The sequence below is a fragment of the Bos taurus genome, chromosome X (genome assembly GCF_002263795.3).
Source record: "Bos taurus isolate L1 Dominette 01449 registration number 42190680 breed Hereford chromosome X, ARS-UCD2.0, whole genome shotgun sequence".
In the NCBI taxonomy this organism is placed as follows: domain Eukaryota; kingdom Metazoa; phylum Chordata; class Mammalia; order Artiodactyla; family Bovidae; genus Bos; species Bos taurus.
This window is the reverse complement of record NC_037357.1, coordinates 134,791,984-134,813,330: the sequence shown is the minus strand read 5'-3', so window position 1 is coordinate 134,813,330 and position 21,347 is coordinate 134,791,984. Positions and strand designations below refer to the sequence as shown.

Genomic DNA, 21,347 nt, shown 5'->3' with positions numbered 1-21,347 from the left:
TTTGAATTGAATAGTTAAATAAAAATATTAATTTTTTCCCCCTAAGAACAAGAACATAGGTAGTTCAGGACTGCTTTGCAGACGAATGACTTGGGAATTTAGACTCTGGGGATTTTCCTGCTCTGAAATGAGGAGTCTTCCATGTTGACTAAGGAGAAAACAATTGGCTGTTGAGATAAACAGTTCAGTTCAGTCGCTCAGTCGTGTCCGACTCTTTGCAACCCCATGAATCGTAGCATGCCAGGCCTCCCTGTCCATCACCAACTCCTGGAGTTCATCCAAACTCACGTCCATCGAGTCAGTGATGCCATCCAAGCATCTCATCCTCTGTCGTCCCCTTCTCCTCCTGCCCCCAATTCCCTCCCAGCATCAGAGTCTTTTCCAATGAGTCAACTCTTCCCATGAGGTGGCCAAAGTACTGGAGTTTCAGCTTCAGCATCATTCCCTCCAAAGAAATCCCAGGAATGATCTCCTTCAGAATGGACTGGTTGGATCTCCTTGCAGTCCAAGGGACTCTCAAGAGTCTTCTCCAACAGAGGAAGGAATAAATCAAGAGAATATTTCAAAAAAAATCTTGCCCGACACTTTATGTTAACAGGTATGCAGCAAACTTGTGCCAACAGAAGTAAAAGGAAATAGAACCATCAAAGATGACCGTAGGTTCTAAGTGTCCTGGTGACCGGCAGAACTGTGGTGTGACCAGCAAGAAAGTTGGGAAGAAACACAGAGTGGAGGAGGACACGGAGACATGTTTGGGGCCAGTTGATCATGATTGGTTTAACAAAGATGATCAATATGCTCAAGGTGATAAATACTCAAGAAGGCACCAAGACCGTAAGAGCTGAGCAGAGGTGAGAGCTGGGGTCTGGGACAATCAGATGAGATTTAGCAGCAGCAGCAGCAAGACCAAACTTGAGTTGCTGTTTAATTTTTTTTTTTCAAATTTATATATATATATTTATTTATTTGGCTGTGTGGATCTTCGTTGCTGCACCGTGACTTGCTTTGGTTGTGGCCAGTGGTGACTTCTGTCTAGTTGAGGTGCAGGGCCTTCTCACTGGGGTGGCTTCTCTTGTTGCAGAGCACAGGGTCTAAGGCACGCGGGCTTCAGTAGTCGTGGGGTGCAGGCTTAGTTGCTCCACGGCACGTGGAATCTTCCCTGAGCGGGGATCAAACCCGCGTCTCCTGCACTGGCAGGCAGATTCTTAGTCACTGGACCATGGGGAAAGCCCCTGTTTTGCATCCTTGACGGATGTTAGAGCTTTTAATACCAAAACATCCTAAAGAATGAAGGGAAAGATCTTGTCGCAAAATACATGTGCGTTTTGAACTTGGTTACCACGGAGAGGGAAAATAGATTCATTTCATAAACAATGTAAGTGCCATGTGGTTAGTTTCTCTCTCGGCTTCTCAGGTCCTCAGTAATGCTGGACAGTTTGCTTGCTGGAAATTCTAGTTTAATGTGACCCGAACATTTGACTCTGAAGCTTCATGAAGAATGTTAGTTCCTGTGGGACCTGGAGAAAAACAATAGCAGCAATAAAGCTTTTTTGATTTATTGATTGATACTTTTAAATTGTGGTGGAAAAGACTCCTGAGAGTCCCGTGGACCGCAAGGAGATCAAAGCAGTCGATTCTAAACGACATCAACCTTGAATATTCACTGGATGCTGAAGCTGAAACTCCAATACTTTGGATACTTGATGCGAAAAGCTGACTCATTTGAAAACACCCTGATGCTGGGAAAGATTGAGGGCAGGAGGAGAAGGGGACGACAGAGGATGAGATGGTTGGATGGCATCACCGACTCGGTGGACATGAATTTGAGCAAACTCCAGGGATAGTGAAGGACAAGAGAGCCTGGTGTGGTGCAGTCCATGTGGTTGACAAGAGTCGGACACGACTTAGCAACTGAAAAACAACAGCAAGATAAAGCTTAGAAAGTCATAGGAGAGTTGCTCGTTGGCCAACCAGTGGCTTCTCTTACATTTGGAACTGACATTAGAGCTGATTGTAAATGCTTGCAATGCATGCATCTCCCTAATTGCAAGGCTGATTGAAAGGACTAACTAGGTCACCTTCTAATGTAGCAGCTAAAGCTAGCAGATCAAAGTGATACATGTAGACAAATTCAGAAGAGAGTGTACTGTATCCATCTGACTGTGCTTGTCCGCCATCTGCAGATATAGATGCCCTGCTGACTCACTGAAAGGACTGGGAAAGTGGCCGGAAACATTCTTATCTTGACATTTTAAAAACGTGATGGACCGAGAGAGGAAACAGCAGAAAAAGTCCCCTGCGCTGAATGTGGGTAGGGGCCAGGCCTAGAGACACAGAGGCACGTAGAAGCAAGAGAGGCAGGCGAGGATGGGGGTGTGGGCAGTGCCTTACGGCTTCCCCCATCCTGAGAACCACCTCGTTTAAATTCAGCAGGAGGATGTCCCTGGTGGCTCGGCAGTCAATAATCCGCCTGCCAGTGCAGGAGACACTGGCTCTGTCCCTGGACCGGGAAGATCCCCACTTGCCTCAAGGCAACTCAGCCACAACTGCTGAGCCTATGCTCTGGAGCCCGGGACCTTCCACTACGGAAGCCCTTGCACCCTAGAGCCCGTGCTGCAAAACAAGAGAGGTCACTGCAAGGAGAAGACCAAGCATTGTAGCAAAGAGCGCCGCACCCCCCTCCTCCATGCCCCAGTCTCTACCACAGCAGTGAAGACCCAGCACAGTCAAAACGGAATCAATATAAAATAAACTCCTCAGGCGTAGAGAGGGGCGAGTCCCGGCTGACCCAGGATTCCCAACCACCCACATTTGTATTCCTTTTCTCCAACACGATTGCACATAAGACTTCTCCTGAGCCTCTCCTGAAGATGTAAAGACAAGATCGACCTATACCTACTCTAAATCAATCGATGAAACCCTTAAAAGACAGTTCTTTCTGTGCTGGATCTCATAAAGATCTTTCCCATTCCTGATTCATCTCAGGATGACTTGGATCACGCAGCTAGGAAGGAAATGGCTAGTACACCTAACCCTTGACTTGCTTGGAACTTAGGTACAATTATCAATTCTTATAGGATATATTATATTGAGATGAGATAGCTTAGGGCTATGAATTGCTTCTACATAAAAACTGCTACCATGATGAGACTTCCCTGCTGGCCCACTGGCTAAGACTCCAAGCTCCCCATGCAGGGGGCCTGGGTTTGATCCTTGGTCAGGCAGCTAGATCCCCACAATACTGCAACTAAGACCTGGCTGAGACAAATAAATATTTTTTTTAAAAGCTGCCACCATAAGACATGGGAGTTCACAGGATGCTCAGTGGTAAAGAATCTGCCTGCAACACCTGAGATGCACGAGACGCTGATGTGATCCCTGGGTTGGGAAGATCCCACACGCTGCGGAGCACCTAAGCCTGTGGCCTAGAGCCTGGGAGTCGCAGTTACTGAGCCCCCGAGCTGCAAATCCTGAAGCTTGTGGACCCTTACCCACAGCAAGGGAAGCCCCTCAAGAAGAAGCCCACACACCACAACGAAGAATAGCACCGGCCCTCGGCAACTCCAGAAACGTCTGCGTGCAGCGACAGACACAGGGCAGCCAAAAATAAATAAAATTAAAAAAAAAACAGCAACACAGTTTCACACTGTTTTTATAGGGAAACCCATGCCTGACACCCGGCCCTACACGTGAATGAAATCCCCGTGGTTCGGAATTTTTTTCTCAGTAAACATGAGCTTTGTCTGTGTCGCGTTGGTGTTGTGTTCACGTTTGCTGAGCGCTGAGCAGTTTTCCGCTCACGTACCTGCAAGCCCTGCTGTTGGTAAAGGGTACAGAGCCTCAAGTGTTTCTATCTCTAGATGGTGGTGGGGGGTGGGGGGGCGGCCCCAAGGGTTCTGCTAAATTAATCTCTTCGAGGCTGGACTGGGGAGATCGGGGGAGGCTTGTGAAATCTGTACGCCCTGAGCTCTGAGTTAAAGCCTTTCCAAACAGTGTCTTTGTGCCAGTTGGGTGGGAAGAGAGCTTTTATTTCTCGCTGGAGTGAGGCACACACGAAGAACACAGGACCAGAGACCGCAGGAGGCTCGTTACGAGGCGCGGGAGGCAGACGTCAAGGGTTTCTGCCTAACAAGCTGCTGACGCATTTCCAACAGGGCTCCCCAGTGGCAGCCTCGCATCACCGCTGCTCACCTCTCAGGAGCCCCTCTTCTGTCTGAAAACGTTTGTGTGTTTAAGGGACGTGACCTTCCCCAGGTAGCTTCTAATTCAAGCCCCCCCGTTGCATGCGGTCGCTGTGCTTTCTTCAGTGGAGTCTGTGAAGTGTGGCCCCAGGGAAAGATGTAATAAACATCAGAGCTGGCCTTACTCACATTTAGAGGGCAGGACAGCTTTTGTGGGAGAGAGAGAGGACAAAAAAAAATGTCCTGGTCTGATTTTTTTTTTTCTTTTTCGTTGAATGTGTTGTGTTTTGGCAAGTACTATGGGGAAAGTAAAAGTGAAGTTGCTCAGTCGTGTCTGACTCTCTGCGACCCCATGGACTGTAGCCTACCAGGCTCCTCCGTCCATGGGAGTTTTCTAGGCAAGAGTACTGGAGTGGGTTGCCATTTCCTCCTCCAGGGGATCTTCCCAACCCAGGGATCGAACCCGGGTCTCCCGTGTTCTAGACAGACGCTTTACCATCTGAGCCACCAGGGAAGTACTATGGGGGGTGGGGGAGAAAATATTAATTTACTGTGATGCAGTCATTTTCTCCTATTAGCAGAAGAACAGTCTGAGGAAATGAGAAAGCGCTGTGCTCATTGAATGGCCATCCTGCTATTGTGGGTGTTGGCACACTACAGCCTCTGGGATGAGTCTGGCCCCCTGCTTGTACTGTCAATAAAGTTTTATTGGAAGACAGTCATGGACACTCCTGGGCAAGTGGTCTATGGCGACTTTTGTAAGACAAAAGACTTAAAGAAAGATGTTTGTTAGACAGCACTGTTGAGCTGTGAAAAAAAGATTCTTTGGCCTACAGAGCCTACAATATGGACTCTCTAACTCTTTACAGAAAAGTTTGCTGACCTCCTAAAAGACCCTTATGGTACTCAGGCTCTCCATTTGACTGTCTCACCTGTGAATTTCTCCGTGATGGATTCTAGTCCAGCATCTCTTTCCCAAAATACCTTTTACTATCTGCATGTGGAAAGGAGAGTATTTGAACTGTGACTGCCATGACTCAGGAACTGAGCTTTCAATTTTATTTAGTGGTAAGTAATGAATTAAGAATGTTCTTAAAAAAAAATTGTTTATTTTTTGGCCATGCTGGATCTACTTTGCCACATGCTGGGTCTTTCTCTAGTTTTGCTGTGAGTGAGGGGCTAGTCTCCAGTTGTTGTGTGTGGGCTGCTCATTATGCTCATTCTCTTTTTGTGACTCCTGGACTTCAGTCATTGCCAAGCACTGGCTTTGTTGCCCCCAGGCACTTGGGATCTTCCCGGAGCAGGAATGGAACCCACGTCCCCTGCATTGGAAGGTGAATTCTTAACCACTGGCCCACCAGGGAAGCCCCATTTTAATTAATATGAGTGTCTATATGGGACTTGCTGTGGCTCAGACTCTGGTAAACAATCTGCCCACAATACTGGAGACCCAGGTTTGAGCCCTGGGTCCGGAAGATTCCCTGGAGAAGGAAGTGGTAACCCACTGCAGGATTCTTGCCTAGAGAATCGCAGGGACAGAGGAGCCCTGGTGGGCTACAATCCATGGGGTCTCAAAGAGTTGGAGACGACTGAGAAAGATTGAAGGCGGGAGGAGAAGGGGACGGCAGAGGATGAGATGGTTGGATGGCATCACCGACTCAGTGGGCATGAGTTTGAGCAAGCTCCAGGGGATGGTAAAGAACAGGGAAGCCTGGTGTGCTGCAGTCCACAGAATCACAAAGAGTCAGACATGACTGAGCGACTGAACATAAGGAACAGAAAGCACCTATATATGGCTGCTGGCTCCTCTGTTGGGTACATGGAAGAGTTTTTTGATTGCATCACAAACCAAGGAAAGAAGGGAACTATCAAGCTCTGGTCACATTGTGACATTTCTTTTCTGAATATTTTCTTTTTTGGTGTAGTTCTAACCTGTGTCATTTTTTTCTGCATTCCCTTTCTTATATTTCATTATTAAAGAAATGAGTTGATTTCTGTGTATTAATCTTGTATCCTTCTACCTTGCTGTGATATTTATTTTCTGTTTTTTTTTCTTGTGAGTATAACGAATGCACACTTTATACAGAAACATAGTTATACCATTTTTATTTAATGCGTATCTGATAATGTAGGATTTCAGTTTCTTTTTTAGTTGGCGTTAATGTTTTTAAAGGAATGTGTATGATTTAAATTTTGAAATACTGAGTATAATGTAGTTATCTTCCCAGTTCATTTCTATCATCAATTATATGTGCTTCATTTTTTTTTTTCTGGGACAGTTTTCCAGTTGATTTTTAATTTTACCTTTCTGTTAAAAAACTGAACACTCAGCTCTGTTCTAACTCTGTTTCACGTCTTTCTCTCTGTCAGTTGGTGCTATCTTTATTATCACCATCTTTTCACTTTCTTTAAATAATTTTCTTGAGTTGATTTTATGTCTTTCATGAACTATATATATATTTTTCTATTAAATGCATTTTACCATCAAAATTTCTGTCTCCTTGTGTTTGATATGACCAATTTGGCTAGCATATGATTGGACTTTGTTTTTAATCTTGCAGCTTGAAACTGGTTGGTCTTTGAGTCTAAAGATTTTTGTCTTTCACCAAAGCTGCAGAGTTCTCCACTATTTTAATATTGCCTCTTCTGCATTAAAAAAAACCCATTTAAATATATTTTGGGTCTTTTTATATATTTAGTCAGTTGAATCTAAAACTTCCGCTTAATGTTTCGACTTCATTTTTCTGTAGTTCGCTCTGCATTGTTTGTGTACATCTATATTATAATCTAACCCACTCCAGTGTCCTTGCCTGGGGAGTCCCAGGGACGGGGGAGCCTGGCGGGCTGCCGTCTGTGGGGTCGCACAGAGTCGGACACAACTGAAGTGACTTAGCAGCAGCAGCAGCATATTATAAGCTATTAGTATTCTCTTCAGCTATCTTAGTCTGTAATTCTTCCATTTAGTTTTAGGGTTTTTTTTTTTTTTAAGTTTTTTTCACTTAAAAATTTTGTTTGCTAATTTCTCAAAAATCTTCCTGGCTATTTTTATGGTATTTTGTTTTTTATGTTGCTAATTCTATTTTTTTTTTTTTTTTAGATATTTAATTCATATTTATTTTACGTCCTGCATTGACAGTTTTAATGCCTGATATCTTTGGGGGCTGATAGCCTACTGATTTATGCTAATGACTATCACTCTTGGTAGGGGGGGCATCATATATTTTGTGATTTTTTTATTGTAATATTTTGGATCTATGTCTATGAGGTAGAGACATTTTATGAAGGTGTCTCTGAACCTTCAAACCGTGAAATCTATAAACTGTATACATGGTTGGTGTGAGGGGTCAGAGGTGGAGACTGCAAAAGCTTGTGCTCTTGACCGCTTTTGAGCATAGCCTAGTATCCAGAATAGTTTAAATGTTGATAATGTTAGTCTGAAACACATTCAGCATCTTCTACCCTGACAGTTTTTCTCTAATCGAATGGCATTGTCTTCGTAGAACGAAGAAGGTGATTTTTGCTTTTCTGACAAAAGCAAATTTTCTTAAAGGAATTCTTGGGCAGTGAAAAAAATCTTTTTTTAAATTTTTAATTGAAGGATAATTGCTTTACAATGTTGTGTTGGTTTCTGCTGTACAGCAAAGGTGAATCAGCCGTACGTATAAATATATCCCCTCCCTCCAATGGAAACTTCTCATCATCTCCAAACTTAGGAAGGTTTCACAGAGTAATCTTTTCACGTACATAGTTGATGTCAAGATCTGGATGGAAATTTTTACAAAATCATCTATATGCCTGGGGGATTTTTTCCCCTCCTGTTAAGCAGTCAAGTTACCAAATTAATATCTTTGGTCTTTGGAAGTTTGCTAAATTGCAGATGCAATATATTGATGGACAGATGTCTGTTTCTCTCTCTCTCTCTCTCTTTTTTAATATTTTTGGTGAAAGCAACTGAGGGACCATAGACTAATATGACAGTGATTTTTTTTTGTTTGTTTGTCTTTGTTCTTGTGTGTGCCTTTCTCTGCTTGTCCTGAATCAACAGGGATTAGTCAACTGATAGACTAAGCAAAGCGGGAAAATGATTCTCAAAGACACTTAGCTTTGCTGTTCCCAGGCTTGATATCCAAGGATCAGTACTTTTTACAAGTACCCCAAAGTGCTTCTTATCATCAGACAAGTCAGGGAAGCACTAATTTACGGAATCCCCTCTCCATTAACCACACACTCAATTTACAAAATGACCCAGATGCTTGTGAAACGTTTTTTTTTTTTTTTCCTGTTAAGTGCCAACGTCAAGATACAAGATATGATAGCTTAGGATGAATGATGTCAGATTCTTGATCTCTGAAGAAGAAGATTTAGCTTCGGGACCAGAGACCTGGCTTGACCGCTCAGGGCTCTTGGGTGGCAGAGGTTTTAACTACAGTGAAAAGGGTCAGAGAAAGCTTCTGACATAGACATCAGAAGGAGGTGGGAAGTGCCCCACTTCCTAGTCTTTGGCAAGGGAATTATATACTTTTTAATTAGCTATTACAATAAGTCAAAAGCATATCTCAAGGTCGTAAAAATTTTACCAGACCCACTCCCCTAATACACATTCTAAGATACCAGGATTAGTCAGAAGGTTCTCAGGAAGGAGAAACTGTCCTCAAGCAGGATACACTGTTGTTATATAATCCCTAGTACAGAGTTTAAACTGAGTTGTTTTTTGTGTAATCGTCAGTTCCCAGCTTAAAGAAAAAAAAAAAAACAACGATTTTATGTGATTAAGACTAAGGAATGTAGACGGGGAAAAAAAAGTTTGTCCTTTCGTTCTCTTTGAGAATTCCAGACCTCTATCTCCTCCTCGAGACCCCCAGACCCGTCTCTCCTCAGGGACCCCCGCACTTCTTATCAACCTGCCTAGGAATTGACTGTGTCAGATAAATACATTTCACCGTCAGAAATCTGCAAAATTCTCATAGACTATGAATTCATGAATACCCTCATTGGTGCATACCATGTTTTTGTCTTCCACTGATTCTCAGTCATTCTTTTTTATATTTTTGGCTTGTGGTGGGTCTTCACTGCTGTGTATGGGCTTTCTCTAGTTGCGGCAAAAGGGCCTACTCTCTGCTTGCCTTGTCTGGGCTTCTCCTTGTGGTGGCCTGTCTCTTGTTGGGGAGCACAGGCCCTAGGGCGCACATACTTTGGTAGTCGCAGCCTCTGGGCTCTGTAGTTGTGGCACATTGGCTCAGTTGCTCCACGGCATGTGGGATCTTCCTGGACCAGGTAGAGAACACCACGGATAGGTGTCCGGTTGCCCTGCAAGGTAGGGTCTTAACCACTGGACCAGAAGTGAAGCCCTCAATCCCTGTTCTTAAGCTCTCAGGCATATGGGAGCAGGAAAGCACGTTACCAGTTAGAATTTTGTTATCTTGAAACGTTATTACCTTGGAATGCATGTCATCTACTGGCTTAAAGATGGTTGTATACCTGTTGTGTTCCTGGCATAGACATAGTGGGCACACGGTGGGAAGGACATGGTAGCTCAGCTCTCGAGCTGTAGGTTCATCAGCTTCTCGTCATCTGTGTCCCCTGCTGGATGGGTTGTTTGTTGCTATTCAGTCCCTAAAAGTCATGTTCGACTCTCTGTGACCCCATGGACTGCAGCACACCAGGCTCCTCTCTCTTCCACTATCTTGAGGAGCTTGCTCAAACTCAAGCCTGTCAAATCGCTGTTGCCATCCAACCATCTCGTCCTCTGTTGCCTCCTTCTCCTCCTACCCTCAATCTCTCCCGGCATCAGGGTGTTTTCCAGTGAGCTGGCTCTTTGCATCAGGTTACCAGAGGTATTGGAGCTTCAGCTTCACCATCAGTCCTTCCAATGAATGTTCAGGGTTGATTTCCTTTCAGATTGACTGCTTTATCTCCTTGCTGTTCAAGGGGCTCTCCAGAGTCTTCTCCAGCACCACAATCTGAAAACATCAGTTCTTTGGTGCTCAGTCTTCTTTATGGTCCAACTGTCACGTCCGTACATGACTACTTGAAAAATCATAGCTGTGACTATACAGACCTTGGTTGGCAAAGAAATGTTTCTGCTTTTTAATATGCCACTAGATGGGTACCTTGGGGCAACCTGTATAAACTCTGGGAGGCTCATTTTCCCTTACCGTGAAATAGGCAAAATAATTCCTCTGATTGTAATGGGTGGATCCTAAAGTCAGATGATGTACATAAATTGCTTTCGGAGGGTTAAGTATTCAAGAAACGAGACTATCTCCTAGTGTTATTGTGAGTAGTGGCCATTTTTTTGGTGAATAATTGTGTTTGTTTATTTTTGGCTGTGCTGCATCTTCACTGCTGTCTGGGCTCGTCTCTAGTTGCAGGGAGTGAGGGGCCACTCTCTAGCTGCCGCGCTCCAGGCTTCTCATTACGGAGGCTTCTCTTGTTGCAGAGCACAGGCTCTAGGGTGTGTGGGCTTCAGTAGTGGTGGCTCCGGGCTTAGTTGCTCTGTGGCCTGTGGGATCCTCCTGGATCAGGGATGGAACCCGTGTCTCCTACATCAGCAGGTAGATTCTTTACCACTGAGCGCCAGGGAAGTGCAAAATTTTATGTTGGTGATTATTGCTGTTATTATTAGAAGTCGTGGCAACCGCCCGTGAGGAGGACAGAATGCCGATACCAGACGGTGCAGCAGGGTGTCCATGTGTGTTTACTGTACTTTACGCACTGCGAGCACCACAGTTCCAGTGCAGTCAGGAAATAATGGAGCGTCTGGGGATACAACTTGCCATCGCTGTTCACGATTAACCGCTACTTGTCACTTTCACAGAGAAGTCTGCAGTGTTCTTTCCATACAAAATATCTTGTATTAATAGCCAGAAACCAGAACTGAAAGAGACACGCGTACCCCAGTGTTCATCGCAGCACTGTTTACAATAGCCAGGACATGAAAGCAACCTAGATGTCCATCAGCAGACGAATGGATAAGAAAGCTGTGGTATATACACACAATGGAGTATTACTCAGCCATTAAAAAGAATACATTTGAATCTGTTCTAATGAGGTGGATGAAACTGGAGCCCGTATACAGAGTGAAGGAAGCCAGAAAGAAAAACACCAATACAGTATACTAACACATATATATGGAATTTAGAAAGATGGTAATAATAACCCTGTATACGAGACAGCAAAAGAGACACTGATGTAAAGAACAGACTTTTGGACTCTGTGGGAGAAGGCGAGGGTGGGATGATTTGAGACAGTAGCATTGAAACATGTATATTATCATATGTGAAACAGATCGCCAGTCCAGGTTTGATGCATGAGACAGGGTGCTCGGGGCTGGTGCACTGGGACGACCCTGAGGGATGGGATGGGGAGGGAGGTGGGAGGGGGGTTCAGGACAGGGAAACACATGTACACCTGTGGCGGATTCACGTCAAGTATGGCAAAAACCACTACAGCATTGTAAAGTAATTAGCCTCCAATTAAACAATTTATTAAAAAAAAATATCTTGTATCAAAAGTTCCAAGTTATTCAGAGCAGTAAGCCTTGACTATCAAGAAAGGAAGGGCAGGACTTTTAACAGAATTAGGAAAGTGAAGAATTTAAGGAGAAGAATAAATGTTTGCAATTAACTCTGTTTTGAGATACTGCAGATTATCAATGTGATGATGGCCTTGTGCCTACGATAATTCTTCAGTTTTCTTGATCCTTTTTTTTTATAGGTAGAATGATGAATGCCAGTTCATAGCATCCAAAATAAACAACATTTCCTTGGTCACTTATAGTTGCTCCCTATAGACTTATAGGCTTCCCTGCTGGCTCAGACAGTAAAGCGTCTGTCTGCAATGCAGGAGACCCAGGTTCCATCCCCGGGTGGGGAAGATCCCCTGGAGAAGGGCATGGCAACCCACACCAGTATTCTTGCCCGGAGAATCCCATGAACAGAGGAACCTGGTGGACTACAGTCCGTGGGGTCTCAGAGAGTTGGACACAACTGTGTAACTAACACACAAACAAGGCTGCCTCAGTTCAGGAAGACATGATTGAATTTGGGGATAACAGCCTTAAAGGGCTAGGGTGAAGCACGTTTGCAATTTTTTTTTTTTTTTTTAGATTTTATCGGGAAGCATTTTAGATAAATACAAGAGTTAAGAAAATAGTATCATAGCGTTGTTGTCCAGCCACCCTTACACATCCAGGCCAGCACACAGCTTCAAGCTACACACACACGGAAATAGCCATTTGTGGGGACACCCCTGATGGTCCAGTGGTTCATAATCCGCCTCCCAACGCGGGGGATGTGGGCTTGATTCCTGGCAGGGGAACTGAGATGGCCACGGAGCGGCTAAGCCCATGTGCCACAGCTGCTGAGCCTGCACACAGTAGAGAGTTGGTGCCCTGCAACGACAGATCCCACGTGACGCCCGTAAGACCAGACCCAGCCAGATAAATAAATACTTGTTTAAACCAAATAGTATAATAAACTTGCCATCCCTCAGCTACAACACACGCACTCCCAGCCCCTCTCATCTCACTACACCCTCCCCTCTGGTTTGGACGATCTTGAAGCCAAGCCTAGACTTGCGTCTTCCCTTCAGTAAACATTTCATCTGTTCGCCTCCAGCACGTGGGACTCCTTTGTTACGAATGAGGTGAGCATGTGAATTTGGAGCGCACACGTGAGCCATGGAGCCTGTTTTGTGAGTGGCGCGGCTTGTCAGGATCCGCAGACAAAATCCACCGTGCAGACGTACCTGCCTGGGGTGAGAATATTCATCACACAGAAGCGGTGCCTCGCAGGGATTAGAGGAGCACAGCGTTGCTTACTCTGCATGTTCTTTGCAAGTTCGTTGCCTCCAAGAGACACCTCTCTTTAAAAAAAAATTTTTTTTATTTATTTGGCTGCTTCATGCGGTATGTGAGATATTAGTTCCCCAACCAAGGAATGAATGCGTGCCCCGTCCGATTGAAGGTCAAAATCTTAACTCCTGGATCGCCAGGGAAGTCTCCAAGAGACACCTTTCTTAACAACACCAGCCTTAGCTGACTGCCGTGGCCTCTTGGTTCCTGTTTAGCCGCTCACTCATGTCTGACTCTTTGCAGCCCCGTGGACTGCAGCACGCCAGGCTCCCCTGTCCATCACCATCTCCTGAAGTTTGCTCAAACTCATGTCCATTGAGTCACTGATGGGCTCTTGATCAAGACAGTATTTTCCATGTGCCACAACTACATTAGACAAAGCCTTATTTGACAATTTTCTGTCAGTGATCAGAATAGGGTAAAAGTGGCCAAATAACCCTGGTTGTCCAGGACACCCTTGGGTTTTGCCCTTTGCTCCTGAGCAAGGCCTGTGTGTAAACTCCTTCCACTCAAAACTGCCCAGACTTGAACCATTCAATCCGTGGTAACCCTGGATAGCTGTGTCTTAAGCTAGCTTGGAGGTGGAGACTGACAGAGGAGCTACCCCAGATGGAAGCGCATAGTCCAGTTGCCATGAGTATACAGGATTTGCAGAGAAGCCACTGGTCAAATTTAACAGTGGCAGGAGCTCAGTTGATTGAACAGGCGAGTCCACGGGATACTGCGAAGGGTCTGGTGTCCTCTGCTCTAGCTTTCGGCTTCCCAGGTGGCTCAGTGGTGAAGCATCTGCCTGTCCGTGCAGGAGATGCGAGAGACGTGGGTTCAGTTCAGCACTGAGGATAAGTGATCTCTTCCCTTTGCTGCTATGAAGATTAAAGATCCCACGTGCTAGAGCTAAGACCCAGCGCAGCCAAGCAAACAAATAAATATTTAAAAATAAAAAAGAGGTAGAAAGTGGCCCAGTGTATCTGATTGTGAAACCATGAATTATAAGGATGTTACAGACGCAGAGTGGGTAGGCACTGATGATAGATCTGCTTCAAGGGAGCAGGAGAATTGAAAAGGACAAAGTGAATCAGGTCCGCCAGACCACATTGATGGAGGAGGTCAGAGAAAGGAGCCAGATGGAAATGAAGCAACATGCAGTGAAGACTGAAGGGAATTTTCAGGCAAGATTGCTCTGGGTAGACCAGAATGCGTAAAGCCCCAAAGCAACAAGACTAAAGCACCTTAGTCAGATAGGGACTTTTTGTGCAACAAGTGGACCAGCTTTCAGTTCAGTTCAGTCACTCAGTGGTGTCCGACTCTTTGTGACCCCGTGGACTGCAGCAGGGCAGGCCTCCCTGTCCATCTCCAACTCCTGGAGCTTGCTCAGACTCATGCCCATTGAATCGGTGATGCCATCCAACCATCCCATCCTCTGTCATTCCCTTCTCCACCTGCCTTCAATCTTTCCTAGCATCAGGGTCTTTTCAAATGACTCAGCTCTTTGCATCATGTGGCCAAACTATTGGAGTTTCAGCTTCAACATCATTCCTTTCAATGAACACCCAGGACTGATCTCCTTTAGGATGGACTGGTTGGATCTCCTTGCAGTCCAAGGGACTCTCAAGAGTCTTCAACACCACAGTTCAAAAGCATCAATTGTTTGGTGCTCAACTTTCTTTATAGTCCAACTCTCATGTCCATACATGACCACTGGAAAAACCATAGCTTTGACTAGATGCACCTTTGCTGGCAGAGTAATGTCTCTACTTTTTAATGTGCTGTCTAGGTTGGTCATAGCTTTTCTTCCAAGGAGCAAGCATCTTTTAATTTTATGGCTGCAGTTACCATCTGCAGTGATTTTGGAGCCCCTCAAAATAAAACCAGCCACTGTCTCCCCATCTATTTGCCATGAAGTGATGGGACCGGATGCCATGATCTTCGTTTTCTGAATGTTGAGCTTTAAGCCAGCTCTTTCACTCTCGTCTTTCACTTTCATCAAGAGGCTCTTTAGTTCTTCTTCACTTTCTACCATAATGGTGGTGTCATCTGCATGTATATTCTGACCTATATTGTGTGTGTCTATATATGTATAAATGCAATCAGATATGTGTAGTTTGTATATGTACCTCAGGTATTTATAGCCATATATGTATATATGTAGTTGTGAGAGACTCAATTCCTAGGCAGATTGATAAGAAGTCCAGGATCCCCGAGGAGGAGATAGGGGTCTGAGGTTCTTAAGGCGATAGGGGTCTGGGATTTTCAAGGAGGAGGAAAGGACAAACATCTTTTTTTTTTTTTTTCTGCATTCCTTAGTCTTAGTCACATAAAACTTTTTTTGTTTGTTTTTTTTTTTTTTCTTTAAGCCTGAACTGATGACTATACAACAAACAGCTCAGTTTAAACTCTATACTAAGGATTATAGAACAACAATGTATCCTGCTTGAGGACGGTTTCTCCTTCCTGAAAACCTTCTGACTAATCCTGATATCTTAAAATGTATATTATGGGAGTGGGTCTGGCAGGATCTTTCTATTGATAAGTTCTAATCATGTTATCCTAAAATGTAAATTGTGGGAGAGGGTCTGGTAAAATTTTCGCAAACGTGAGACGTTCTTTAGATTTATTGTAATAACTAATTAAAAAAGTATGTAACTCCCTCGCTAACACTAGTGAGGGGGGCACTCTCTGTCCCCCTTCTGATGTCTGTGTCAGAACGTTTCTCTGTCCCTTTTCTTACTTTAGTAAAACCCTGCTACGCAAAAGCTCTTGAGTGATCAAGCCTGGTCCCTGGTCCCAAAGCTAAACCTTCCACAAATCTGACGTTGTTTACTATCGTAAGCTATCAGTTGTAGATACACACACACACACACACACACACAGGATCCAGAATGTGCATTCCAGGAACACAGAAGAGAAAAAGGATCGTCCATTTCAGTTCTGTTACAGGAAATAGGAGGTCATGTTAATGGAGAATTTTACCATGTGAATTTTTTAACCACAAGCCAAATATTTTCTGCCAGTATCTCTCTACCAACGGTTAACTAAAAAAAGATGCTCAATATAAGAGTTGTGAGTTAAGTTTTATTTGGGGCAGTATGAGGACTGTAGCCTGGGAGACAGCACCTCAATAGTTCTGAGAGCCTGCTTCAGAGAGGCAGTGGGGGGAGGTCCATATATAAGATTTTGGTGAAGGGGGAGTTCAGATAATTAAGCACTCATTTTACTAAAGGTTTTCTGCCAGTCAGAGGAGCTGATGTCACCAGGAAAGACTTCCCTGGTGGCTCAGATGGTTAAGCGTCTGTCTACAATGCAGGAGACCCCGGTTCGATCCCTGGGTTGGGAAGATCCCCTGGAGAAGGAAATGGCAATCCACTCCAGTACTATTGCCTGGAAAATCCCATGCACAGAGAAGCCTGGTAGGCTACAGTCCATGGGGTCGCAAAGAGTCAGACATGACTGAGCAACTTTACTTTCACTTTCTAGATGTGAGAAGATCCTGAAATCACCTCCTGAACATATCTAACTATCTAGAGACCTGTCCCACCAGATTCCCTGGAGCACTCAGTTCCTCACTCCGCCCTGAGCTTCCCTCAGGGGGCGCTGAAGCTCAACAGCTACAGAGCACAGGGTTCAGTCTCCGCAGAAAAAGTGAAGGAAAGTCAAGTCGCTCAGCTGTGTCAGACTCTTTGCAGCCCCATGGACTGTAGCCCACCAGGCTCCTCCGTCCATGGGATCCTCCAGCCAAGAATACTGGAGTGGTTTGCCATTTCCTCCTCCAGGGGATCCTCCCGACCCAGGGATCAAACTCGGGTCTCCCGCAGGCAGATTCTTTACCATCTGAGACACCAGGGAAGCCCTGGAAAATGCTCTTGGCAAGCGCCAATTTGTAGTTGAGACAACAGTCATCCAAAACAATAAAATAATTGTAAACAAAGTTCTGCATATATGGAAAATATGGTGAAGATCGTCTAACTCAGTAAGGCTGTATTTCTGTTCTTGTGTGCTGGGTACATTCTAAGAACTTGCTTTGTATTCACAGCATCCTTTGCCTGGATTTTTTTTTTCTTGTTGAGTTAGGTCTGGGAAGACAATGGCTAGTAGAATGGGCGGGTGGAGGGGGGTTGATGAATTGTGTACTTAATAAAACAACAGGTGATTGAAATATATTTGAATTCACCAGAAGGAATCAACGAGATCTGGAAAAGTGTTAGTATTCACCCCTGGACCAGAAAGTCATGCGATTCGAATCTTCCTCCTCCCAGCTTTGGCTGCAGTGACAGAGCAAGGTAGATGGGGTGTGTGAAGATTTTAAGATAAGAAGACACTCTGGGATCATGCTAAGTTGGCTGATCAAGTCAACTGTTGCCATATAAAACAGCAGAAATGAAGGCCATAGGATAGTTCAACTAGCTGTCTGTGTGGGGCCATTCGGGTGAAAGGCTGAGGGACCGATTGTGGTCAGACAAGAGCAGTGAATCTTTGTCAACCAGGAGTGTGAGTCTGTGAAGCCAGTGGGTGATGGGATCAGGCAGATTGTTGACATCCATCAAGTGAGGCTGGGTGACAGCAAAAAAACCCAAAAAAATCCATAGTGAAAACCATGGAATGTGTCTGCAGTATTTCATTATGATACACGCTCTAAGATGAAAGTGATGTAAGATGTTGAGAAGTCACATTTGTTTTTTAAGTACAGGAGATAATGCTCTAGGGAGAGTATAATGCATGACCAAGGTCATGTTGAGAGTTCATGAAAAAACAAGGACTAGAAATACTTTGTTTCTCCCAGATTCCAGTGAATATTCTATATGCCACATTACCTCTTGTTTTTCTTTTTAAAAATAATTGAATAATTGTTAAAGAAAGCTGTGACAAGCCTGCTGCTGCTAAGTCACTTCAGTCGTGTCCAACTCTGTACGACCCCATAGATGGCAGCCCACCGGGCTTCCCCGTCCCAGGGATTCTCCAGGCAATAACACTGGAGTGGGTTGCCATTTCCTTCTCCAATGCATGAAAGTGAGAAGTGAAAGTGAAGTTGCTCAGTTGTGTCCAACTTTTCACAACCCCATGGACTGCAGCCTACCAGGCTCCTCCGTCCATGGGATTTTCCAGGCAAGAGTACTTGAGTGGGGTGGCAAGCCTAGACAGCATATTAGAAAGCAGAGACATCCCTTTGCTGACAGAGGTCCATCTAGTCAAAGCTAGGCTTTTGCCAGTAGTCATGTACACATGTGAGAGCTGGACTATAAGGAAGGCTGAGCGCCAAAGAATTGATGGTTTCACATTATGGTCATTATGGTGCTTGAGAGTCCCTTGGACTGCAAGGAGATCCAACCAGTCCATCCTAAAGGAAATCAGTCCTGAATATTCACTGGAAGGCCTGATGCTGAAGCTGATATACTTTGGCCACCGATGCTGAAGCTGAAGCTCCAGTACTTTGGCCACCTTATGCAAAGAGCTGACTCATTGGAAAAGACCCTGATGCTGGGAAAGATTGAAGGTAGGAGGAGAAGGGGACGACAGAGGATGAGATGGTTGGATGGCATCACTGACTCGATGGACATGAGTCTGAGCAAACTCCGGGAGATGGTGATGGACAGGGAGGCCTGACGTGCTGCAGTCCGTGGGGTGGCCAACATTCGGACACGACTGAGTGACTGAAAACAACAGCTAAACTTTAAAGCAACCAAAGGAATACCATCTAGTGTTTGTTTAATTTTCCCCATTGATTTTCAACATTGAAGTATATGTAAAGTATACGTGGACAAAAAAAAAGTATTATTTTGAGCATACCACCACTCAGTGTGGGCTTACTCATGCACATCACCATGACAAATGGTGTGGTCCATCCAGTTCTGCATCATGTAATGGTCCCTTTAAACGCCTGGCCCTGCTCCTCAGGGTAATGAATTGAGATCCGTTGAAAGTGTAGATCTTATGTGCTTGGCACTTGCCCTCTTCACATTATTGTTTAAAGCAATAAAAGCTTTAGTAATGCACAGGTTTTTTCCTCCTCTCATTTCACACAGTATATTCGTCTGATCTGGCTACTCTGGGGCTTCATGACATGACTTCGTTGCACTTTCTCAAAGTGTTTTGGCTCCTAGCATTCCTTCCCACCCGTGTTCAGGTGAAAATATGGTCTGGAAGTGAGTTTCATCAGTCAGCAATCTCTTATTGTACACCTAGGCCAGTTTTTTCATTTTAGCCTTAGGCCCTTTAAGTCACCGGTCCCCAAGCTTCTTGGCCCCAGGGGCCAGTTTCATGTTGGGTGTAAGCTAAGTCAAGCTGCCCAGAAAGGCTCAAAACCTGTAACCCCCATGCTTGTATGAAAGAGAGGTACGGATTTGAACCTCATATATATATATATGTATTTTTTGAGACATCATTGAGTTGTACACTTTAAGTTTCTTGTCTTAACCTTGTTTGTGGCTCAGCTCTCACATGCATACGTGACTCCTGGAAAAACCATAGCCTTGACTATACAGACCTTTGTCGGCAAAGTGATGTCTCTGCTTTTTAATATGCTGTCTAGGTTGGTCATAGCTTTCTTTCCAAGGAGCAAGCGTCTCTTAATTTCATGGCTGAAGTCACCCTCTGCAGTGATGTTGGAGCCCAAGAAAATAAAAGTCTGTAACCGTTTCCACTTTCCCCCTTTCTATTTGCCATGAAGTTACGGGACTGGATGCCATGCTCTTGGTTTTTTTGATGTTGAATTTCAAGTCAGCATCTGCAATCTCCTGAACAGGGGACAATAGAACTCTTTATTGATTGGCCAGTCAGAGTGCTGGACATGCCTACATTATCTCTTAAATGTATTTATTTGAGAGAAGCTCAATACACACACAGGGAATGAACAGATTGCCAGTTTGTCCTGTGCTTTTCGTGATTGTTGAAACATCTTTGGTTTTAGATGATGAATTTATAGTTACATGTGGAGCCAAAATACGTTAATTTTTTACAATGTAGCATTGAAAGGATAAGCGTAAAAAATGGCAAATAAAAGTTCTAAACAAGAGCGTAACATTAAGGGGGAACATTTATAATTGTGTAAAGAAGAGAAAGTATTGGGTGAACAAGGAGTAAATCACTTCATCTGTGCAAATGATACTCCATGACAAGCATTTTAAGTGTAGGAGAAACAGACAAAAGTTAATTTAGAAACTCACCATATGAGCGACTTAGCAGCAGCATATGAGCCAAGCTGCCATTTCAACCGAGTCAGCCTCAGTTACTGTCCCCCTGGATGACATATTTATATGTCCTGGCTCACTGTGGGGTGATTCATGTGGCTACATCATCCTTACCCTCTGTTGCCAGTGTACTGCCTCAGATTAAAATATAAACACTCCCTCGCGCCTGCCCCCTGCTTCTGAAGCATCATTAACTTCGTCTGAGGGCACATTTGGTTATGAGCCAGTAAAATCCTTACGCGCAGTATTTAAACAAGATGGCAGTGATATATGACGTTCAGTTCTCTCCCTTTTATCTCGCTGTCAAGTTGGACAAGCTCAGCTCTTAATAAGAGTCGAGGGCTTGGCCAGATCACAGCTCGGTCTCCTGTAAATTAAAAGGGTGTGTCTCTTCCCTGCATCCTTCCCCTTAAGTGGGAACCTTGAGTTCGTTCTTTAAGTTTGTGAATCTGTTTCTGAATTTGTTTGTACATCAGTGCATTTCTACCATTGCTTTTTAGATTCTGCTTATAAGGGTTGCCATACTATAGTTAGAGAGTTTGGGATGGACGTGTACACACCATTGTATTTCACATGGAGAACCAGCAAGGACCTGCTGGACAGCACAGGGAACTCTGCTCAATCCTCTGTAATAACCTTATGGTCACCAGGGGGAAGGATGGGGGAAGGGATAGTCAGGGAGTCTGGGATGGACATGGACACACTGCTGTATTTAACACGGAGAACCAGCAAGGACCTGCTGGACAGCACAGGGAACTCTGCTCAGTGTCATGTGGCAGCCTGGATGGGAGGGGAGTTTGGGAGAGAATAGATACGTGTCCATGTATGGCTGAGTGCCTTTGTTGTCTGTCTGAAATCATCACAAGACTGTTAATCAGCTATACCTCAATACAAAATAAAAAGTTTAACATGGGGGAAAATAGAGGAATATTTCGGGAGGCAATAAAGGAAGCAAAAAAAAAAAAGGTGTGTCTCTGCTATAAGCACTTGCATCTCAGCAGCTAACCTCGCTTTCAAACCTCCCTCTTCTCCAGTCCTCCCCTTAAGCTCTGTGAGTCTTCCAGTGGCCACCTGGCTGGTCAGTGTCTCCACAGAGCTCTGCTTCCTCTTTTTCCAGTTTGAATTGTTTAC

At 44.5% G+C, this 21,347-nt stretch overlaps 1 protein-coding gene across 16 annotated transcripts in view; it reads left to right on the top strand.

Annotated features, from left to right (window-relative positions):
* LOC101902122 (uncharacterized) overlaps positions 1-21,347 on the top strand; it is a 493,329-nt gene that overhangs the window by 90,907 nt on the left and 381,075 nt on the right. Inside the window, exon 4 of one of the 16 annotated variants that reach the window (XM_059883921.1) lies at positions 5,051-6,321. The exons of the other annotated variants lie outside the window; for them this stretch is intronic. The gene's annotated coding sequence lies outside the window, so the exon portion shown is untranslated. Of the gene's footprint in view, positions 1-5,050; positions 6,322-21,347 lie in introns of those variants that run through there. 16 annotated transcript variants of the gene reach the window in all.